We start from the raw sequence: 11,164 nt of genomic DNA on the forward strand, positions 1-11,164 counted from the left end.
AAGTGTGAAGGTTCCCACGTTTGACTTCACCTCTAGGAAGGAATGATCAGAGATGAGTAGGTTATAAACCCCTTATAAATAGATAAAAGCTTGACATGTGCACTCACTATTAATTTCTAAGAATTACCAACCCCTGTGTCCCACCCAAGTTGCCCGCCTAGAAGGAGAAGTTGGCTGGTGGGGAGGCCACTCGCACTGTGGGAACACCCAGTTGTCTGGCTTGGGCTCCCAGCATCTCCTGCTGTCTTCTGTCGTCACATGGCTGCTGTCTCTGATTACCTAACAGGGCATGGCAATCTCTGGAAGCACATAGTAGGTTCCTAACAAATGCTAGCTGTTGGTGTAGCTTGTCTCTTTTTTTTCCTTCTAGAGTCCCAGTCTGCAGCTGGATGCGTCCCAGTGTCCAGTTGATTATTGCCATGTATGCAGTGATTAACTGTGGTTTTTAAGAGCTTGCTTTCCTTTTCTGATGGAAGACTTAAGGGTGACTTTAGGGTCCTCTGAGAACAAGGGGGTCGTGTAGAAAAGACTTTCAGGGGAGATCAAGACAAAGCTTGCTAATGCTGCTTTTTGTTCTCACACGGCAGTGCAGAGGGAAAGGCGGGGCTTAGGACTGGACACTTCCAGATCTTTCTACGGGGAGAAAGAAATTATGGTGGGAAGAGAAAGTGAAAACAGAGAGTGCTTTTAGGAAATGTCTTTACATCACAGATTAAAAAATAGATGTGCTCATCCGGCTTTGTCATCCTGACTGTGTTCATTCCTGAGATTTTCACCGTGACATCACCGCTCATGATTTGAGTCCTGTCATCCACTGCTGTGGATGTTCCCTCATGTGGACAAATCCTTAGGTTTACTGTTTGCGTTTCCATTCTTCTGCCTTTATCACTTCCACGTAATACAAACTTAAATTAAATTTCAAAACTGAAATGTTAAGTAAGCATCTGAGAAAACTGTGTTTCCTTAGTCATAAGTCGTTAACCAGCCAACAACCCCAAATTCAGGGCTGAGAAAAGAAGACGTATAAAGTTGACGAGAGTTTCACTGCCAAGAGTAGCTAAGTGCGCATTCTCTAAAGTCAGAAAGGTATAAAACGCTTTCAGTGGCTAAAGTGTGTCTGCCATTTCTTGCCCTGTTGCATATCTTCTTCCTCCATTCCCACCCTCTCAGTGCTTTTTCAGCAAAGAAGACTTTTGTGCTCTCAGTCCTGTACCTCCCCTGGAGTGGAGGGCCGTCCCTTGTGATGGAGGAGCAAGAGGTGATAGGGGAAGGACATTCTGTGGCTTTCTCTTTGGGTTAGAAGCGCATTTAGAAGTGGAGGAATATGCATTGTTTGTATGCTTTTTCTCCTCAGTCTGCATAGGATTCCTTTTCTGGAAAATGATAATAGTAGTAGCTCTTGTTATTTTCTGAAAGAGTTAGCCATTCCCCCATCCATCCCTGCATCCCCATGAAGAAGAAGCTTTCAGTTTCTGCTGAAACCATCCCTACTCCCTCAAAAGAATACCCTTTCCAGAAAGGGACGATAGCCAAGACTATTGAGGGCCGGTGAGAGCGGAAGTTGCTACACTCTTGGCAGTGGTCAACCCTAGAGTTCTGAACAGGCAACAAAAACTCCCGGAATTTGAGATGTCACTTGTGTGGTTGGTGGTCAGACTCTCAGTGGATCTCAAACATATTCTTCGGGGGGATGAATAAAAGCCCAGTCCTGTAGCCGGATGGAAAAACAGGGCACCTTGGCAATCTCACAGCTATTCATAGAGAGAAAAGAATTTCCAGAGGCAAAAATCCGTAAAGTTAACCATCGCACCAAGATGTCTTATAAACACAGCAGTTGGTCTTAGAAATATTTCATCCCAAATTCCACTGAAGTGCCCATGGTATTTCCTGTTTCTGGAAAGTCAGGGGGAAATTAAGCTGTGTTTGAAAGAAAGCAAGTGGGGCCAGATGTTGGCCTTGGTAATGATCTGCAGAGCCTAGCACTCATGTGGTGGCTGTCAGGGACACACAGGACAGCTGTCTGAAGCCATGGGAGCCTAATTTCTCTTGGCTAGGAAAGAAAGTGGAGAGGCTGTTTTGCTTATATACAGAAGGGGACAGCTGAGCCCAAACGACATTATTTTGGCTGGTAGAGCCAGTAACAGCAATTTAAAACATTATTTATATACCTTTGACAGACTTCGTCCAAATAACGTAGGCAAGGAATGTTCGCTATCCACCCGACTACAGTGACATTCTAAAGGGTTTTTTGTTTTGTTTCCGAGGAGAACACTAGACTATAACATTGTGAAACCAGATGCAGGCAATCTGATAGTGGTTTTTGTTGGTTATTTTATTTTTTTTTTGTCCATACTAATTAGAATTTTTTTTTTCTGAAAATACATGGTTGGACTTTTTGATTAAAAGAGCCTTGGGTATACAGGAGTGATTGCTGTCTGCTTTGTGTTTCACTATGCCCCACACCAAATCTCCTACTCGGGTCAAATTGGCTGGCTCTTGGTCAGTTCATAACCCTTTGTACTTTCTCAATTCTGCATTTTACTGTTGTTCTCTTTACGCGTCATCTCTGTCCTTCAGATACCAGCCATATTCTAGTGGCTCATTCGTACCTCACCACATTCATGAAGTTGACCTCGATTGTCCTAGCTTCCCTGCTGGCAGGGTCTCTCCTGTCACCTTTCGTACCCACCGTTTATATCATCCACGTGGCACTGCTCCTAAACTGTCCCTGCTGCCTGCACAGACCTTCAAACACCCCTGGGATTTCTTGAGTGTAGGAGTGTCTTATGATATTCATAACGAATGCCTTTGGACCATACCTGGGCTTATGCTAATGAGATGTGAGAAGAGCTAACCCCACCCCCCTGACCACTTCTGCCCGTTTACTTGTATCCTGTGTAACAGAACAGTAACCATAAGTATAGGACTTTCCTCTGTCCTGTGAGTCATCCTAGTGAATTATCGAATCTGAAGGAAGGCTATGGGAACCTCTGAATTTGTTGCCAAGTCAGACTGAAGTGCCAGAAGCCCGAGGACCTCACTTGCAGCTAGCGTCTGATATCAGGGCAAGCTTGGGGGTGGTGTGTGGGGGGGTCCTGCTCTTTCACCTGTGGAATCTGACCCTAACCCCAGTCAGCATCAGAATGGAATTGAATTGTAGGACACCCCATGGGTGGCAGCAAATTGGTGTCAGCATACAATATTACATAGTGCTTTTAGAAACACACCATGTTTTTGTGTGGCCTTATGTATAGCGCTGATTGACGTAGAGCAGAAATGACATCACCATCTCAAGATGAAGAACTGAGCTATTATATCAGGCCGTGGTATCCATATCAGCCAACCTGCAATGCTTAGTGATGGTCAGCGAAATAATCAACACTTTTTAATGTGTGCCTCCTATCTCTCTAGCTCGACTGTCGGCTTCTGGGGGTCAAGTCCACATTTTCTACATCTTGGTATTTCAAACCATGCCTAGCGAATCGTCTTAAAAATCCCAAGTATGAATGACCTGGTTTATGGCTGACATGTTGATGTACAAATAAATACTTATTAATGATAACACTTACCTTGCATTTCATGCCTTCTTAACAGTCTTGTCTCTCTGCACGTTACTGCATTACTCTTTTTTTTCTCTGTCCTTATTTCACAGGTAGGAACAGCTAAGCCATAGATAAGCATCTTTCTTAGGGTTTCAGAGTAAGTCAGGACCAGACCTGAAATTAAAGGTCCATCTCACTTGGGTTTCCACGCCTATTACTTATCATACCCTTCCTTAAATATGAAGAGCTCCTGGTCATTTCCAGTTCCAAACATTTTATGGACTATGATAGACAGTGATGTAGCCATTGAAGTTCAGAATCAGGTTCTATTATGCCTGGAATTCTTGTCATTCATCTTAGAATTGTTCATTTAGCCTTAAAAAGGATAAGAAATAGACTTCAAGTATGGACAAAAACAGAAATCTTGAAAAAAAGAAATCTCAAGTGTATAAAAAAAATTGTGTTGCTTACCTAGCAGGCTAAAATTTAATTATCCCTATTGAGTTGTAGCTGGACTCACTCTTTGCATCTTCTTCATGTTATAAGCCAGAATTGAAGCAGTAGCTTTGTAGCCAGAGGAATTTCCAGTGAGGATGGGGGATACCAGCCAACAATGCATTTCAGACAGGAGGACAGAGAGAGAAATCTCATTTTATTTTATCTGATGCAGTGTTACTCTCTAGAAGTAATTCCTTGCTTTGCTAACACACCAGACTTTTACTCTATTAGGAAAAGAATAGCTGAAAATGCCAGTAATTGGAGTTAGGGGACAATCATTCCTGGAATACCCTGTTTGACAGCATGCAGTCATGTCCATTCAGAGTTTTATTGGGTTGTCGGAAAAGTCATGATGTATTTTTTCTATGGTTTTCATTGCAAAAATGCATCATGACTTTCCCAACAACCCAATAAATTCCCTTTAAACATGTGGCAGGAAATGTCCAAATTTATTTAACAAAGCCTGTAATAAACTTGTGTTCACATTTCTCTAGGAGCTTTATGTAAGTGGAACACGCTGACACAAAAGATTGGTTCCTGGCAGTTTAAGTTTAGACACGATTTGTGACACTTTCTCTGAGACAAAGCGGGTGCTTTTCATGGCCATTTTGCAGTTAAGAGAAAGGTTCATGGTCCCTCCCTTCTAGAAGCCTCCTGGATAAATAGCGATGTGCGTGTGACCCTGGGTGTTTGACCCATACAAGCTCTCATATGCACCTGTATATGCCCTAGAATAGGAGACTCTTGAGTGATTTGACTCCTTTTCAAGAGAAGACTTCAGAGTTGGCCTGATTTTAGTTATTTCAACAGCATTTAATTCCAGGGGAGTCCCGCTCGGTTCTCTTTTGAGATCCACTTAGAGTAACTCCAAACTTTCAGGATTTCAGAGCAGTGTCTGAGCTAATGGAGACTTTTCTGAATTAGGGGTGATAGGGCCGTATAGTCCACTGCAGGCCAACCTCTTGGGGCCACAGAATTGGGGAAGGCTTGGTTAGACAAAAGTGGCCTTGGCTAGACAGTCTGCGCCTGCGCCAGTAGGGACCCCAAAGCACTTTCCCTTTTGTGTAGGTTCCCGCACAGTGTTTAACAGTGTGGACCCTGGGGGATTGTCACCTGGTTACATCCCTTCCATTGCCAGGTTCTAGAATCTTGGCCCAGTGGTGCATTCTCTCCCCGTCTCAAGATTCCTTGTTTGTAAAATGTAGCAACAGCTTATCTTAGTTAATATTTAATAAGAAGGTAAATCAAGCTAATGGTTTTTACACATTTGGCACAGTCTCTGAAACTTACAATGCGTTCCAATAGCAACCCATGCTGCTCTCTGTGCCAGGGGACGTCTGTGCGTTTTATGTAGGTGACCCCTTTCATTGTCACAAAGGCAGTGTGAGAGTCTGCATTTCCATTTTACGGATAAAGAAACTGAGGCACTTACAGGCCTTGTCACTTGTCCAAACTCACACAGCTCGCGAGCAACAGATTACACACATTTCGCCCAGACCGCATGGCTCCAGAGCCCATGCCTTATCTGCTGCTTGTCTCATAAATGAACGCCAGGTTTTATGATTGTTGTTTTCCTGTAAGCCTTTCCGACTCCGTGACACAGTCGTGACCTGTGTCCCCTCAGGTCTGTGTCCCAGGAGAAGCAGCAGCTGGCTCCTCCCACGGCTGAACCACTCGAGCCACTTGTCCCTTGCAAGAGTCCCTTGGTGAAAGGAAATGGTAGCAGGAAATGCCGAAAGGCCGTGGATGAGGAGTGATGTTTTTTGTTTGCATTCTGGCATGCTCCTAGCTATGGAAACTTGGAGAATTTCTCTGGGCCTTAATTTCCTAAATTACGAAATGACAGATTCAGCTAGAATATTACTAGGCGTTTTCCATCTCTAAAGTTCCACAATAGTCTATATACCTACACGTAAAAATTTACGAAATACCTACTATGTGCTCTTTGCTGTGGATAGAAAAAAAAATTGAATATATGGAAGCTATGATTCCAAACACAAGCAATTTTTATCAAGCATGCCAGACACTTGTGCCAGTAACCAGGATGGAGGGCCCTGCGTGAGTTGGGAAGACATGGGTTCAAATATTCTTTTTCTTTCCTATCTGTGTATCGCCTTGAACAACTTATCGATCTGAACTTTCATTTTCTCATTTGTAAAATAGGCTTGAGGATACTTTTTTCATATAAGATTTGGATCATTGCTGGTACTTGTCAATGTTATTAAAAGAATTCCACTATTGCTTTGAATAAATGCCTTATTAAAGAGAAAGAAGATAAGGATGTGAACAGGAAACATACAGTACTGTGAAGATTTAAAAAGTGTATACGGACAAAAAAAAAATGTCCCTGCTCTGTTCACACGCTAAACTAAAGAAGAGGTTATATTCTACATTCTGTATCCTATATTCTATTCTATATTCTATATAACCCCTTCTTTAGTTTAGCGTGTGAACAGAACATGGAAGTTGATTTACAGAATTGTGTACTTGAAGCCTATGTAAGTTTACTAACAATTGTCACCCCAATAAACTTGAATGAAAAAATAAAAAAAGAAGTTCTATTCCAAAATGCACTGTAAACGCTAAATTTAACCTCTAGGCCCCAAACATGGTTTCCCAGTGAGGCCTTTTCTAGCTCATGAGCTGAGGAAAGACCCTCGCCATGCGCTTTGGGGTGTGTGTGTGTGTCCTGCGTGGGGGCAGCCAGTTTAACGCATAGGGTGTTTGCTATCTCAAAACCCAAACCCTTGTAAAAGGCGGCAACATGTGGATAGGCAAACAAGTGTGTTTTTCAGTAGTGAGCCATGGGGGGAGGCTGTCCTGTCAGAGCCCTGAGGTGTGCTCGGAGGCCTGGCACCCCGCAGCAGACAGCAGGGGAGCCTCTGACTCCAGAGGGGGTGAGCCTGCTGTATTGAGGTGCCTACTTGTCCATGGATGTCTTTTGTCGCATCCTCCAGTACCATCTCTATTACTAATGGATGCCCTATTGTGGCCTCCATCTACCTAACGTTTCTGTACCTTCATTTATTTGGAATTCAAATGGGGTAGGGAGGGGAAAGGCGTTAGTTACTGAGTGACTTTGAGCTCTGACTTTCCGGAAGTCCTTGACCCCACCCCAGGGGCTCTGGTTTTCCTGCTCATAGATGGGTTTAGGCTGACTCACAGGTATTGCCTCCTTTCGTGACCCCTCTGATGGTGCCAGGCGTTTTTCAGGGTGACTGTGGACTAACGGAACCAAGTCTCCCAGAGTCTTGGAAGAGTTTAAGGATGAGTCAATTAGTGGGAAGAATTTAATTGAATGATGGCTTCATCCTCTGCATGGGAAATGCGCTGTAAAGAGACAGTCATTGGATACTCACATAATTACAAACAGGTCATTTGAATACATTGCTGTGCCGCTAATGTGTGCTCATTACGTCACGTTCCCGTTAGACACTTGATAAGAATAAAGTGTCTATTAAAATGGGACATGTCTGGGCAACACGAGAAACATGCCACTAACCCAGTTTATCCATAAAGAAAAATGAAGTGAAAGGAGATTGAATTCCAAGACATACGAGTCTGACCATTAAGTTCGCGAACGTAGTGGTCAGGCCTCGGACCGCCCACTGGTGGTCAGGCCGGGTGCCGGTGGCGGGCCTGTGAAGGTCCCAGTTCCGTCCTGACTCAGGTGACCTACCTGCACATCATACGGCAGAGCTCACACGCTGAGCACGTTTCAATTCAGGGCCCCCACAGCAATGTTATCGGTTCAGCTCAATTCAGCAAATATTTATCTCACGCGAGCTTTCTATTTTGCCACAGCCTGTGTTCTCTTTGGGCAAAAGAGCAGTGAACCAGACAAAGAGGGACCTGCTCTCATGGAGAACAAATGGAAGAGCCCATGTGCATTTGTTAGTTAAATTGGTGATGGTTAGCAAAGAAACAGTTTCTAAAAATAAAAGTGCCATTATTTGCATATAGAAATACAACATATGTTTACAGACTTAAATAGTATACATTAAATATATATTAGACATAGTATATATTTAAAGATATTTAAATAGTTTCTATATGTGCTATTATTTTTATTGCTTTGTTTCTTATAACAGGAAGAAATAAGGGGGAAAAAAATCCTGAATGTCCATTGATTGGAGATGGTTTTTATGATATTGTACTCCCACTCTATAGGGTATTATGCAGTGATTTGGTGGAATGAGGTAGATCTATATGAGGGGAATTGGGAAAATGAAATGGTGTATTGTTAAGAAAAAATTAGTTATGTGTACGAATCCACTTTTGTAAAACAATCATGGTAGCAATGGTGTTTATATGTAAACTGTACATGTTGGTTTAGCAAAGGGACAAGCAAGACGGTCATACTAAATTTTTTACAGTGGTTGCATCGGTTGGGCAGGCTGCTGAATTGTAATGCAGAGAAGCAATACCTTTCATTAAAAGCATCGGAACAAATGCTGTATTGGTGAAAACATACATAATGTTAAGTAGAAAAATCTAGACTTCATCTCAACTAAGAAAAAGGAAACAGCAGTATTATGGAGATGAAAGTGTCAGGATGTTAACAATATTGGCCTCAGGGTAGAATAATGATTGTTATAAGTAAATTTTTTCTCTCCCTCCGGACGCTTTTATGTCCTTTCTGTATTGTCTACAGAAGCATGTGTTAATATAAGAATCAGGGAAAAAAATGAAACTTATAAAGAAGGTGTTTGTACCCTTTGGCTTATTAATCCCACTCTTAAGGTTTTTTGTTTTTAAAATAGAATATACCAGAGGAATCCGAATGAAATAATTTCTTTTCAAGTAATTGCAAGGCGAGACTATGCCCTTATGCCAGAAACGATTATTTAAAACAGCTTTTGGAACTTTTTTCAGGTTTTCCAGTACATTCAGCAGAACCACTCAGACATTATACCCACTGCAGTTAAGCAAAGGTTATCTTTGAGTTCATTGCCATGTGCTGACCGTGTCCCAGTCAATCTGGGTAAGGTCCACCTCACATTAACCTGTGGTATCATGACGTAAATTCATTGAAAAAAAAGCACATCTCGCAGAAATTCCACAATCCCTGTAGCTCTTAACTATGTAAAAAGTGGCATACTCTAAAGCCAAGCCCCAAACAATAAATAGAATACTTGCTTGTAGAAATTTGTAGTCTCGAGTGTGAGGAGCTTAAGCTTGAATCACTGCTGGCTTGTAGGTGTGTGAAGTATGAGGGTAACGTAGACAATCCGTTTGACAAACATTATCGATTGCCCACCATGGTTCATCCTCTCATCTTTGGGACGTGCAGTGGCAGACAGAAATAGAAATTACACCACGTGTGGTAGATGGTTGCCCAGAGCGCTGTCAGGCACGTGGGCTGAGCACCAGGGGGCAGGGGTGGAGAGAAGGGAAACACACGGGAGGGGAAGGCTTGGTTCTTACCTGGAGAAGCCATCCTGTTGAAAACTGGATGTGGAGCAGGAAGACCTGAGATTGAGTTATGCCACTTCCAAGTTTTTCCAACGTGCACACGTCGGTTAACCTGTTAGCGGTGACTCTCTGATTTGATCTGTGCTGAACTGAAAAAAAAGGCAAAAAAAAAAATAAACAAGTGCTTTACAAAGTTATTGTGAGGATTCCAGGAGATAATGCAATGTATACAAAAGTATCTTTTATAAAGTGTGAAGTTCAATACACAAATCAAGGGTAGGTTTATATCATTTGGGGCACATAGTACCAGTGTCTTGTACTTGGTCATCACCCATTAAATATTGACTAAATTTATTTGATGAGACAGGATGCATATTTGTGAGGAAGTGATGTGTTAGTTTGGGCAGAAAAACCAAGATCCCCTGAGTAATGTAAACTTACAACACAGCCATCACACTTTGCCTGGGCACAGAATAATTAACATCATGCAGTTGTAGAGCTGCTAGGATAACATGTGGCCACTTGACTGAACTTGCTCCTGGGGTCCAGTGTTGCCTCATCTGTTCTCTCTTGGATCACCAAGTCCTTCATTCAGCGTGACTCATTGGTTCAATTATTCTTCCAGGAAATATTATTTGAGAACTGGTTATGTTTTAGACGCACTACTAAGAGCTGTTCATACCAAGGTGAGGAAAGACACACACACTCCCTGACCTTAGGGAGGTTACAGCGTAGTGTAGGAGACAGATCATGGTTAGCCAGTCACACCGCCTATTGTAACCATGACAATTACTTAGAAGGAGAGGCACATACGTCTGCAGAAACCTATAATTTCTATGTTTGATTTAGTCAGAGAGGTCAGAAGGACTTCTGGTAGTGGCCGGAAGATGAAAAGGGGAGAGAAGAACATTCTAGGTGGAGGGACCAGCTTGTGCAAAGGCCCTGAGGCAGGAGGGGTCGTGGCAATATGAGTCAAGGAAATAAGACCAGAGGGGCTGAATTTCAGGATTAGGAGCTCGCAGAAAAAGATGAGATTGGAGAGGTTGGTGGGAGCTAAAATCCATGCCAGACTTCAAGACTATGTTAAGGAGCCTGCAGGCTTTCCAGAGAACAGTAGGAAGCTAATTAGGGTGGTACACAGGTGTGTCCTGACCAGATCTATATTTCTGGGGGGAAAAAAGAAGAACTCTCATTGTATTTGGAAGAAGAGACCAGGGATGGGCCAGGGTTGATGGATTAGCTTCCTACTGCTGCTGAAACAAATAACCACAAATTGAACAGCTTGAAACCATATCGCAGTTTCCGTAGGTGGGAGGTCCAGGCTCAGCTGGGATCTGTGTGGAGCTCACAAGGCGGAAGTCACCGTGTCACTGGTGCTGAGGCTCTCATCTCAAGTTCATGGGTTGTTGGCAGGATTCACTTCCTTCTCCTGCTCTCCTCGTAGCCCCTCCCATTTTCAGCACCACCAGGGTCAAGTGCCTGTCATGCTTCTAATCTCGCCAACTTGCCCTCTGCCACCTTAGTCCCGTTTCCTCTTTTCTGCCTTTAGCCTGCACACAGCTCCTGCACTAAGGGTTCGTGTGATGACATGGGGCTTCTGTGGATAACCCAGGATAACCTCCCTATTTTCAGGTCAACCTGCTCGATAACCTTCGTTAGATCTGCAGAGGCCCTTTTATTACTTTATATATATATATATATATATATAT

The 11,164-nt window shown here is 43.0% G+C and overlaps 1 long non-coding RNA gene across 4 annotated transcripts in view; it reads left to right on the plus strand.

Annotated features, from left to right (window-relative positions):
* The window catches only part of LOC109387839 (uncharacterized), an 87,735-nt gene that overhangs the window by 4,034 nt on the left and 72,537 nt on the right, over positions 1-11,164 (plus strand). Inside the window, exon 3 of one of the 4 annotated variants that reach the window (XR_002125114.1) lies at positions 3,255-3,287. The exons of the other annotated variants lie outside the window; for them this stretch is intronic. This is a non-coding gene — a long non-coding RNA (uncharacterized LOC109387839). Of the gene's footprint in view, positions 1-3,254; positions 3,288-11,164 lie in introns of those variants that run through there. 4 annotated transcript variants of the gene reach the window in all.

This window comes from Hipposideros armiger, unplaced genomic scaffold, assembly GCF_001890085.2.
Source record: "Hipposideros armiger isolate ML-2016 unplaced genomic scaffold, ASM189008v1 scaffold_170, whole genome shotgun sequence".
NCBI lineage: Eukaryota > Metazoa > Chordata > Mammalia > Chiroptera > Hipposideridae > Hipposideros > Hipposideros armiger.